Source organism: Amborella trichopoda, chromosome 5 (genome assembly GCF_054954075.1).
Source record: "Amborella trichopoda isolate Santa Cruz 75 chromosome 5, AtrichopodaSantaCruz75HAP2 v2.0, whole genome shotgun sequence".
NCBI lineage: Eukaryota > Viridiplantae > Streptophyta > Magnoliopsida > Amborellales > Amborellaceae > Amborella > Amborella trichopoda.
The window spans coordinates 41,392,508-41,405,195 of record NC_142340.1 but is presented as its reverse complement, the minus strand read 5'-3'; the positions used below and the strand labels follow the sequence as shown (position 1 = coordinate 41,405,195).

The 12,688-nt window shown below is 35.8% G+C and overlaps 2 long non-coding RNA genes across 2 annotated transcripts; one reads left to right on the top strand and one right to left on the bottom strand.

Moving 5' to 3' along the window:
* Nucleotides 1-594: 594 nt before the first annotated feature.
* Nucleotides 595-12,061, bottom strand: LOC110006440 (uncharacterized). Its single transcript, XR_016055414.1, has 3 exons — nt 11,959-12,061; nt 11,277-11,871; nt 595-1,567 (listed from the first exon to the last, which is right to left on the bottom strand). It is a non-coding gene; the product is annotated as an uncharacterized LOC110006440 (long non-coding RNA).
* Nucleotides 788-1,918, top strand: LOC148782104 (uncharacterized). The gene is made up of 2 exons (XR_016055415.1): nt 788-872; nt 941-1,918. It is a non-coding gene; the product is annotated as an uncharacterized LOC148782104 (long non-coding RNA).
* Nucleotides 12,062-12,688: the final 627 nt, after the last annotated feature.

Sequence of the window (12,688 nt, the reverse complement as noted above, 5' to 3'; positions counted from 1 at the left end):
ATCCAATAAATTACAATAAAATGATGCCATCCATTTCTTAATATCATTAAAATGTAATAGAAAATGAGGGAAAAGGAAACAATCCCCTCATTGGTCTTTTTCGGTCGATGATAAAAGTATATATATACTATGGAAAACATTCAATGTCAGGAGAGAACTATAAAATTTTGTGCTTCATGGGACAAAATGTACATTTGATCCCTCAAGCAAAAACCAACCTAGGAATATTTTTAGGACACTGTCCCTAGAGGGCAGGGCAATGTACAAGGCAAAGCGAGGGCACGCACAGATTCAATCACTCTCTCCTGGCTTTCTATTCGGTCAGTCGCCTAAGTACTTCCACATAGGTAACACCCACCAACCTGAATTAAAATTGGAAAATTGAAAAGGCACCCTGAATTTACCCCTCCGCCCCCGCCCCCGCCCCCGCCCCCGCCCCCCTCCCCCCCAAAATAATGGTTGATGATTCTAAACTATATCCCAAAATTTTCTTAAAAAAAAAAAATAACAAAAGAACATTTGATTCGCGTGAAACAGTTTCACATGGAAAAATTCTCTTTTACTGTCACGCATGAGAATATTTCATACCAATTAGTTTTAATGCATATTTTCATACTAATTGACAATTAATTAATGTAAAGATATTTTCACAGTTGATTTTCATCTTACGTGCGCGAACCAAACGGAAAAGTCTTTCCTCCAAATTCACACTCTCGGGGGGAAACTACATATAAAAAGACTTGGACCTCCTCCAATCTCCGCACTTCTTCACAATCTAACACAACACAGTCCTCAGATTCTTAACACCGGATCCAATGGCTTCAGCTTTCCATGCGTTGCGCCATTTTTTCTCTACTCCTCCACCAGAACAGGTATTGACAAAATTCACTCTCGTTCTCTCTCTCTCTCTCTTCAATCTCTTCTCTCACTCTTCTTGCAGGAGGATGAGTCCACTACACAACCGGATTCGACCAATTCGAGCCCCAAAACCAAAGGATTCAGAAGCCATGATGCGTTTCCTGATGATGATCTGACAACCAAGATTTTTGCCACCACATCTAATCCCTCAGATAAGTGCAAGCCTCCGAACTTCGTCGACAACCACCACAATTTTGGGTCAGACTCCGTCCAATCGTCCCCAGAATCTGGACCATTTTCTCCTGAATCTACCAACCAAATGCGTGCTCCGGTAGACATAAAGCCCACATACAAAGCTATAGCCCCCTTGGCCGTAGCCATGGCACCATCCGCCTTTGCCTTGGCCATGAGACTTCCACTTAAATCTAACCAGATATATGTCTTAACGGCGCTACTGAATATTTACCTGGTCATTTTTATGATATCAGTGGAGCTTGTTCTTCTTATAGTCTTCATCCCCCATTCCATTACAGGAATGGTGGTCATGAAGGGCCTCCTAGGTCTGGAATAGGCCTTTTTGCCATGGCTTTCCCACTTCAAGTGCTGCTTTCTCTGCCGCATAACATATCCTGGCTCGTCGGCCTGCTTTGTGGGGTAGCTGTATTCATGGCTGCCTTCTTATTCTATCTCACTATGAGGGTCCAAGGAGCTGCCAAAGAAGAAAGAGAGAATATAGAGGTATGAGAGAGAGAGTTAGTGTGTGTTAGAGAGGGTGTTTCCAGGATTAAGCTTTATGTGAGTGCAGTATGAAGACACTTGATGGACTTTATCATCTGTGTTCTTCATCTATGTGTTCTTTATGCTGGAGAGAGAGAGAGAGAGAGAGAGAGGTGTGTTTCCAGCCTTTAAGTGCTGTTTGAGTGCAGTATGAAGACTCTTGAGAGACTTTATCATCCATGTTTTACATCTATATTTTCTATATGCTGGAGTGCTTTGAATAAGTTGGACTGTTGGTTTGAGCACAGTGAAATCTATGATTTATTGGCTTCCATGTGTGTTACTTTATGTGTGTTGAAATCTATGAATTCTTAGGTATATTGTCGAACTATGTAAATCTTTGTGTTTTGTTTTTTTTTAATTTTCTGCATTATTTTTCTCGTCTTTTAATATTTTTTTCTTATCCTCGGTGTATCTTTCTATGTTTGTAGTCTGTTACTGCAAACGAGCAATAATTTCAATATTCTTAAATGGAATTAGGGCTCATATCAAGAGATAAGCTCTCTGTATCCCCAACAAATACTTGGACATTGACATAAGATTAAAGCCACCGACTAAATGCTACCATGGCAGCATATTGTTTGTACACTCCCTCGGGTAAAATCGTATGTAGAGTTAGAATGACAAAAGACTCTCAAATTTTTGTATGGTCAGATCTGTGTTTAGTATTAAACTAGATTGCAAAATGTAAGACCTAAAAAGATCCTCGGAAGTAGCTCTTTTGCCCAAGTACAAGTGTATAATGTTCGGGAGCATCCTATACGTGCTAAAAAATTAATTGAATGCCTCATATTCTCTTTTACTTCTCCAAATTGCTTGCTGGTGCCTCTTCTACTGCCCCAACATTGCAGGGTTAGAAGAAACTCGACCACAGATTCATGGCTTTTCCTTATTCTATTTATTAGTTTATTATGGGTGTGTTCCTTGATGTAGAAAGGCTTTGCTCTGCTAGTTATTTTGAACTGCAGGATCAAGAGCTGCATCTGCAATGTTCACATTCAAAACCCTAGATATAACTGCAGTCCAGTTGTCCAATTACCACTCTAACTTTATAGCCGCCTGAGACTCTCACACTCTCTCTGAAACCCTAGGCGCGTGAGCTTCTCTCGATAAAACTAATCTAAACCCTCTCTTTCTCTCTCTCTCTCTCTCTCTGTCTCTCTCTCTCTCATTCATGAAGCTCTCTCTTGCCACTGGTTATGATTCTATGGACCTATCTATCTAGTCTCAGTTGAAGCTCTCTCTCTCTCTCATCTCAAATGAACCTTTCTCTTTTCCAATTCGCTATGATTCTCCTATCTCTCTACTCTCAATTGAAGCTCGTTCTCTCTCTCTCACTCCCTCTCCTCCTACCTCTCACAATTATTATTATTATTATTTTATATTTTTATTGTTTTGTTTAGAGGATAGTTTTCTTGGTGTTTTAGAAGGTTAGATTTCTTTAATTAAGTAGTTGTTACTTTTTTTTCTTAAATAACTAGGGTTAGTTAGGGTTTTGGCCAGAAGATCTTATTGGAAGTGAAAATGGACTGGACTTGCTTCATTCAAATATGGTAAGCACGTGAGAATTTTCGATACTCGAAATAGGTTCGATGTGTTTGGTCAGTCGAGTTGGAAAAACCCAAGGTACCTGGGCATAGAGATAAAACCAAGAAAAGTTTAGTGAATTAGCTTTTGATGAGGTCAAAGTATACCCGAGTGAGAGTTGAGGGACTGTGAGACCGTTACTTATGACGACTAGCCTTTAGAGACAGGGCTAAAACCTTATCTTAATATCATCATACGACATGTATATAGATAACCATATAGTGATAGTGATCTACCAGTAAGGGTGAAGCGTGTACATGCGCGAGAGATTACCCCTATGCACCACAGGATCGTGGTTACATCATGGTCGTGGGACCATGGTTTGTCTCTACGAGAGAACCTGAAATCCACATACTGTGATTATGTCACCAAGCATATTGGCTAACTTTTGCGGTCCAATCATGAGCCCCTATAGTGGGTTGTGGGCCATGGAAACTGCTGGATCAGTTTGAGAAAGCTAGTGTGGATCGTGGTCCATAGTTGAAGGTGGAGTGCTTCGGTAGATTGAAAATTCCTAGACATATTGATAATTCCTAGACCTATACAGATCCAATTCCCATCAAAATTAATTAGTTTTAATCAATGTATATTATATGTTATTTTTAGAATACTTATTTGAATTTATCTTGATATTTTATTTTTGTCATTTGAATTTATAATATAGGATAAAATCAATTATCAATGTTTTAAATAACACAAGAGAAATAAAGTTCTATTTCTAAATATTCTAAAATCAAATTAATATTTAATAAATAAATAGGGGATCCACCATGAGGAATGGGACCCACCTTAAATTAAATACATGGGACTTTGTGGAGACCTCCCATGGTCACCATGGGAGGCACGTCCCACTCAGAGGAGTGTTGCTTTCTATTTTTAATTTCCTTGAAGTTCAAGGCATCGAAATTGAGGTTTATCTTTTGGGAAGTTTTAAATTGAAAGAAGGTTGAAAATTCAAGATGAAAAGTGTAAGAGATTTTTATACAAGATTATATAAATAAGGAATGAATATTCATAAAAGAGAAGTCTAATAAGTATTTTCTTTGTTTAAGTATTTGATGGGAATAGGTTTAGAAATGGAGGATAAGATTCTAGCATCTTTTCGAAATCTTGACAGTGGATTTAAGAAATGGATGACTCAAATCTTTTATCCCACAAGTCTCCTTAGATTGACGGTCAATATTTGACACTATAAATTGAGGCAAACCCTAAGGCATAAAAAATCTATCAAAAGGTGACTCTCCCCCTTTACTAAATCTCTACATCTCTTCCCTCTTCTCTCTCTAAGAATTCTTTCTCTCTTTTAAAAGATCTATCTAACAGGAGGCGTGCCCCAACCTAGGATTTCTCTCTCTGTCTTCCTTAATTGACAAGAGGGGCACGCACCAACGTAGCAATATCTCTTTCTCTCAAGAAAACCTAAGGGACATGCCCCTACCTAGTATCTCTCTCTCTCTCTCTTGAGTTTCTAAAGGGGCACACTCCCAAGCTAGGATTGGTTCTTGATTTGTGGGTAGCAAAGGGGGGCATCCCCTAGCTAGTAGATCTCTCCCTCTGTCCTTGATTTCTATCTCTCATCGCTTGAGCAAGACGTAGGCATTGAGGTATTCGATAATTGCTTCTAGATCGAGAGCCATATGCATTTGAGAGGGTTCTGCCATAAGTAGGAGGATCAAAATACCGATCATAGATCCGAAGCACCATCAGAAGGTAGAGACTCGACGTGGGCTGTACCAAGCCCGGTTGAGGTAAGCTCCTGCAATTTTACTTATTTAAAGTTTATTTTTGTGTTGAGCTATTTATTCCGATAAAGCAATGAGTTAAGGTTTGTATTTAACGAATTCTATTGAATAGTGGTAGTAAGTGAATGATCTTGCGATTGGACATTGTGAGTGGTCTTACCGGTGTAAGAATAAGAAAAATAAGAAAATGTTTAATATATATACATTGTGCTTGATTGCATAGTCCAACTTTCGAATAGACCATGATTTTTATTTTATCTTGTGCTTTTTTTTATTTTTTATTTTCTTTTCCCCTGTAAATTGTGCCCCTAATTTTATCTAGTTTCTTAATTTTATAGATTCATGGTTTCTCTTTCATTTATTTTCTTGGAGAGATCATAGCATCACATGGTTGGATGTTTAAAGTTTTAGAGAATTTCTTCGTGATTTGAAGCTTGGGCAAGTTTGACCTATAAACTAATTCCAAAAAAATAATTGGAATAAAATAGATTTTGGTTTTATGGGGGGCTCGGGCTCATTACTAAACACAAAGGTTTCAAGCCCAAACTAGCCCTAGCCTTAAAACGATTTGAGGTGGGCTCAAGCCAGTCTTGCCCTATTTCCACTATCTCCACAAAGGAATTCATGTTTTTTCCTTAAAATAGTACTTGAGGTAACATTAATATGCTATGGTTTTTGGCGGGTGTCGACACACTAAAAATATGACACTCAGAGGTCAATTTTTAGGTTGGTGTTCTAATTGTCCTCACTATATAGAAAACAAACACTTGTCGTTGGCTTTGTGACAGAGGAAGGACCCAATTATGACCATTTGTTTTGCTAAGGAAATTATGTAATCGACATGGAATGTATAATCCATATGTAAGGGAACGCAAGGTATAATATCTTGTATATATATTTAGTATATTGTATTTTATGTTTAATATTTTATGTTCTTGTATTTTACAAGAACAAATGAGACATACATAATTATGCAAATTATCGAGGGATCAAGCTTATGAGTCATACTCTGAAGCTCTGAAAAAGAGTCATTGAGCAATGACTAAGGCATAAAACTAGTATATATAAAAACCAATTTGCTTTTATGCTAGAAAGGTCAACAACTATAGGTATTTTCTTACTTAGATAACTGATTGAGAAGTTTAGGGCGAAGGGAAAAGACCTCCACATGGTCTTTATTGATCTGGAGAAAGCTTATAATAGAGCACCTCGATATTTGATTTGATGGGTGTTAAAAAAGAAAATTGTCTCTAGTCACTACATCGACTTCGTAAGATATAACTACGATGGAGCACTACCTAGTGTACGGACAACTAGTGGAGAGATAAGTGAGGTGACAATAGGTCTATATCAAGGTCAGCATTGAACCCCTACCTCTTTATCTTAGTTATGGATGAATTAACTAGGCACCTACAAGATGAGGCACCTATATATGTGTATGTGTGTGTGTGTTGGACAGGGTTTCTATGTTGCCATCCCCCATATCGTAGAAATGTGAGCTCGGCAATAAGTATATTTTTTAAATATAATTGAATACTAATTTTAAAAAAATATATAATCTTTAACAAAGAGATCATGAATATGAAAAAATAAAATAAAATTGAATACTTAAAGTAAAAAGTTTATATATGGTTGCAACCTTAAAATGTAGAATTATAGGTGCACCTCAAAAATCCATCGGACAGTGTTGTTTTATTGTTGAAAAAACCTTTAAATAATCATCTCAATATCAAGACATATAAATACGAAAGTAACAAAGATTTTGAGTTCCAAAAATAGTGCATCTTGCAATATTATCTAGACCGTCCATTCTCAAGATTTTCATATATTTATAGATCTATTTTATTTTGACTATTTTTGGAGTTTAAAAGTTTATAATTAGCTTAAAAAATAGAGTTTCAGTTAATCCTAATTTTCTACACTAAAATTACATGTTAAAACAAAAATTTGGATGTGTGCCTTAATTGGATTGTTTAAGGTTGCAACATTATAGAAACCACACCAATACTTAAAATAATAATTGTCCTAAAAAAGCAGTTGGACCGTTAGTTACACTTGTTTTTTGATGGACAGCCTATTTACATCCATCTTTAAGATGGATGCTTTAAACCTCCAGACCGCATATTGTAGAAATGTGGTCCAGGCCATATGGAACAATTTTCCATAAATGTTTTATATTGTAGAGATTGATTAATACACAGGGAGCCTTCTTAGAGGAACGAAATACATCATAGTATCAAACTTACAAACTAACAAAGAAATATCTCCCTTACTATGTAAGTTTATTCCAAAATCCAATATAACAAAATGTACCATCATTTTAATAAAATAATTAAAAAAATTCTCAGGTTTTGAACAACACAACTGATCGATATTTTATTGAACAACACTTGTAAACTAACCAAAAATATATAAAAGCAAACAGCAATTTATTGAAGATCAAGCATTTTGTTAAAGATGAACACCCACCATACAATATCAACTACCACACATACATGATATTTTCTTATTTTAAATTTTAGTAGATACCTTAAGTAACCAAAGTTCATGTAAAGGTTTTATAAGAGTACTTAGGCCAAAGAGTTCCCATGTAAAGGTTTTATAAGGGCCTGTTTGATAACTAGAAGTAAGTTCATGAACTGTAAATTGGAACTTCCTCCTTGCTGGGAAGATAGAAGTTCATGGTTTCTGTTTTTGATAACTTCCTATGAAGTTAAAGAAGTTCCTAGTTTCTGCGTTTGATAACCTCCTGAAATGTTAAGTAAGTTCTAAGTACCTGGATTGCCAACCAGAATACCTCGAAGTAAGTCATGATTTTAAAGTATCAAACAATGAGCATTTCCTAACCTATAGTTTTTCATGAAGTAACACAAGAATATATACAATTTACAAGGGATTTGGGCTCATTGTTTGGTGGTTGGGGCATTGAGGGCCGCAACAAAATGTCCCAATGTTTAAATTTCATTGCTGACCTAACAAAATTGTCTTAATATTATACAATCTACTAGTGAAAATACAAATTGATGTTATGTGATTTTCCTTATAACAAGATGATGCATCATGATCAATCAATATGGTGCCCAGAACCCTATTATGGGCTTTTATGGATTTCACAGCCATCCATCACCGGTATGTAGAGAACATAAAGAGCCTAAAGTCATCAGACATATATTATCTCCAGAACCTTCTAATCACTTGATCATGTACATAAACATACATATTTTTGCAAATACTTACATTTGTCTCTATAATCATACAACAAGTACATGGTAAACATCAGTGGGAAAATACCTCTATGTGAAAAAAGCAATTGGACATACCTATCAAGTATATTTTTCTAGAGATAAGATCGTTCATGACAACATGACTATGGTATTCAATCTCAATGTTCTGGACCTCCAATCTCAATGTTCTGGACCTCCATGCAAGCATTTCCTGTAACGCTCCCATAAAACTCCAACACCAAATAATGTTGACCAATAGTGATGAACTAAAATACTATATTAACAATTGTTTCTAATACGGTGAATTCTTAGTTTGACAGAATTCAGGTTTACAAACTCAGGAAACCAGCAAGCACTATTGTTATTCCATCACCAGAATCTTGCAATGCTCTACCAAAAATATAATTTTCTATTTTAAATGCCCAAAGAAAGTAATCTAGGATAATTATTAGTCCCTTAACATATAAGTAATCATGATCAAGTCTAAAGATACTACGGTCAAAATTATCAAAATGCCAAATGATATATGTAACCAATTTCTCTTCATACAAATGGGTACTAACCAATTCCTTTTGGGCATTTTGATCTAACGATCTTGCATTATATTCTTCTAACCAGTAAAACTACTGCGAGGGTAACAGGTTCAGATACAATATAACCAACATCACAGAGCTCAACTTTTGAAATCTAGGCATTTCAGAATAGAGGCCTTCTGTAGAAATATATAAAGAATGCAAGGTCTATGTAACTAAGTGCCTCTCATCATGAGATAGATCATAATGCATCCTACAAACCAGAGATGATCAGTTCCTAGTTAAAGGTGGAAATCACAACTTTAATTTATATAAAATGAAAAAAAAAAAAACGCAACTCATTCAGATGAAAATTACAATGAGTTGCTGGAGCAGCAGGCATGCCTAGTGAAATTCAATAAAAAGCCGTTACTCAATGGCATTATGCAATAAACAGATAACAAATCTTCATACTTCCATATTGAGACTACCCTGAAGCTTTAGCTTCTCTTTGGAAGTTATTGCCACACCTCATTAAGCAAGTCTTCTTCCACAATGATCTAAAACACAAACTAGTATAATCTCACATTCACATAGCTTCGCAAGAAATGGAGAACTTGATAGCAAAAACACAAGGGTAAATAGGACCTTGTATACAATGAGAGAACAATCAAGCCATAAGATGTACTAAAAACGGTTTTCACTGATTAACAATAACAAGATTGTGAACTTGACTGATGCTTTTTAGGAGATGAAGTTCAGGGGATATTTTCCCATTCATAAGACAAAAAGGTCATGGAGGCCCATTTGGCTCTAAGGCAATTGACTCCCTGATTATTTATCCTTGAAATAGCAATTGAAACTTTCATCATACTAACAATTAAAAACATTTAACAAGAAAAGTAACAACATTAAAACATAAAGAAGAAAAAAATACCTAATAGAACTTCTACATATCCAATGAAGTAAATGACTTGAACGGGTTAAATGGAAGCTGTTTTAGATATGAATTTAACCAATCACTTTGCCTACTCTTGTTTTATGTGAACTACACATCAATTCTTCCATGAAAATCAAGACCAAATGGCTCCAGTAAATTCAAGATGGAAATAATGAAAAGAATAACTAAGATTTCATCTACAAATCAAAAATCTAAAGAAAGACATCACCCAAAGAGGAGCCAATTCCACTAAACAATCATCCAAATAACTCCAAGCCAATTAAAATAGCTAAACCAGATTCATTGCTTAAACCAAATAACAACCTCTATCAATCCAATGAAATAGTAAAAACCACAACAAAAGAAATATAATAATACCCTAAAATGGATTTATAACTCCAACTCTATTAAGCTTGTGAGAATATGACATTTCGTTGGTTGGCAAGATTTCCAGTTCCTGATGGTATTCACAAGGCAATCCTGTGAACAAACATTGGTTCAAAGCAACTTGGCTCTTACCCCCAAGTTATGAACTGCACTGCTAACCTGCTGGATGAGAAAGCAGTGCCTTCTAACGACAGCAATTTTGATACCACAACAATGCTCCATGTTACATCCTTAAGAAGGAATAGCTATTTGAGTAAGGAATAGCTACTTGAGTAATGAATAATGTGCATTCCTAAGAAGGAACAACAACTAGTCATAAACAATCAATCCATTGATCTAAATTCTATAGTTTCATTGATTTCTATAGTGTCAATCACATTTGATCAATAATAACAACGTTCAGATACTGTTCAAGGTTTATATCGCATTTGATCAGAGATCTTGCATGAATAAACGGTAAATGAAAAATAAAAAAAGCTTAACGCAAAGATTTACAGAGCTACTGATGCTAAATGAAAAATCAAAGCATCATAGAGAGAGCATTAAAATCAGAGCACCACAGAAAAACAAGGACACATAAGAGAGAGAAACCAAAACTGATAAGAAACCAAATCAAGTGAAAAAGAAACAAGAAACCGAAAAATCCATCATTTACAGATAATTTATCCTAAAAAAATATTGATCTAAAAAATCTTCTGCAACAACCCATCAATCCAAAACCCTTTTGGATTGATGAGAAAATTAAAAACAATAAAAAACATACATGAAATAGCTTCAAGGGCTTGACGAGTGAGGACTTAATGATATGAGAGTTGATGGTAAGAGGGCTACAATACAAATTGGGGTAGAGGAATTTGTAGAGCGATAAAACATCGGGGTACGAGAGCCTATGTAGAGAGAGTACAGCGGTATGAGAGCCCTAGTGCATAGAGAGAGAGAGTGCATGGGTGTGAGAGAAAGCATCCGCAAAGGGTTCATAGAAAACATGAACCCTTCTCTTCTCTGCCATCCCTCTACGTCTATAACGAAGGCCTAAGCAAGCATCCGCAAAGGGTTCATAGAAAACATGAACGTTAGAGAGAAAACATGCCTACATAGAATGATTTAACTTTATGAGAAGCTTACTTGGATCTTATAAAAATTCATATCAATGCTGATTTTGCTTATACCTGAGCATTTTAATTGTGAATCCATTTTTTTTTTTTCTAATTTAATGATTCACAGTGGATGAGTTCAAAGGAGCACATACCTTGTGTTTTTTGGGTAATTGCACATGCTTTGTGTTGTTTGGAAGCATTTGGAGTCCCAATTCGCCGTCTTGACACAAGATCTAGATTTATGAATTCATATAAATTTGTTGACACAGGTACCAGGTTGGGGTTTTCTACTCCAATTCATGGTATTGGCAGTTTGTGTTAATATTCATTGAGGTATTTTGTGCTATCTTTGGGAGTATTAGAGAGAGGCGGAGGATGCATGAAGGTGGGAAGAGTAGAGAGAGAAAGTGTTAAGAGAGAGGCGGAGGAGGGATGAAGGTGGGAAGAGTGGAGAGAGAGACGACTCGGGATGTTCTTTTTTATGCCGATTTTTTTATTAGATAACATTACAAAACGCACTATTTTCTAAGACTTGAAATGTACCGAAAATAAAAGTGTGCAGTAGATACTCTTTTTACTCCATAGCATGCATTAAACGAGCTTTAATCTCTTTTAGTTCGACTTCAAACTTCTTACTCCCTTAACATATCTCTCTCAAAAAAGTTCAACTTCAAACTTCTTACTCCCTTAACGTCTCTCTCTCAAAAAAAGCTAACAACTTGAACTTCCCACCAGTAGCTGTGAAGCCTCCTTGCAGTAACAAATTGAAAAAAATAGTTATGGAACAATCAATCAAAATTAACAGAAGATCCATAATATTATCCACAAATGTACCTAAAATGCCAAAGTAAAAGCTGCGAAGGTCTCCATTGCTCAGAGTCACAAATGCTTCTCATGGTCCCAAGTCCTTGCAATTGAGAAATGGACTGAAATTTGAAGCCATTGCAGTCTCAATGCAAGGGAACTCATCGGTGGTTCTTATATATTAAGAAATTTTCAGGGGAACTTGCATTGAAGGGCCCTCCTATTTTAAAGTCCTTTTTACTTTTTAAAATAAGATGGGCTTTAGTGTACCCTGCTGGATCACATTATGTACATACTCCCACCTGCAAAATATCTACATAGAAGATTTCTCTCTTTTTAATCTAAAGTTTTGGTATCGTCGTTAGAAGCATTATGTGAGGGGTGCAATTTGTACAAAGCCTAGGCTCTAAACAATCAAAAGTAAAATGCACATTCAAAAAGTGTCATAAATGTGGTTTCAATGCTGCAAATCTTTTCCGGCCTAACTAGGTTATTTTTCCACGCATATATATAATGTGCATCTTTTTATTTACTTGTTTATTTAACTGTTGAAGTTGGTTCCTACTCCAAAGTTTGAGATCCTGACAATGCATCAAGGCTTTAATCAAGGGAGTTAGTGTATGATGTGCTCCCGCAGGAGCATATAATCTTGAAATATCTATCAAGTCAACAATCGTCGTACCACATTTTCTTGTTATTATTGGCCTACTTTTCATTAAAGTCTCACACTATATATATATATATATATATATAATAAAAA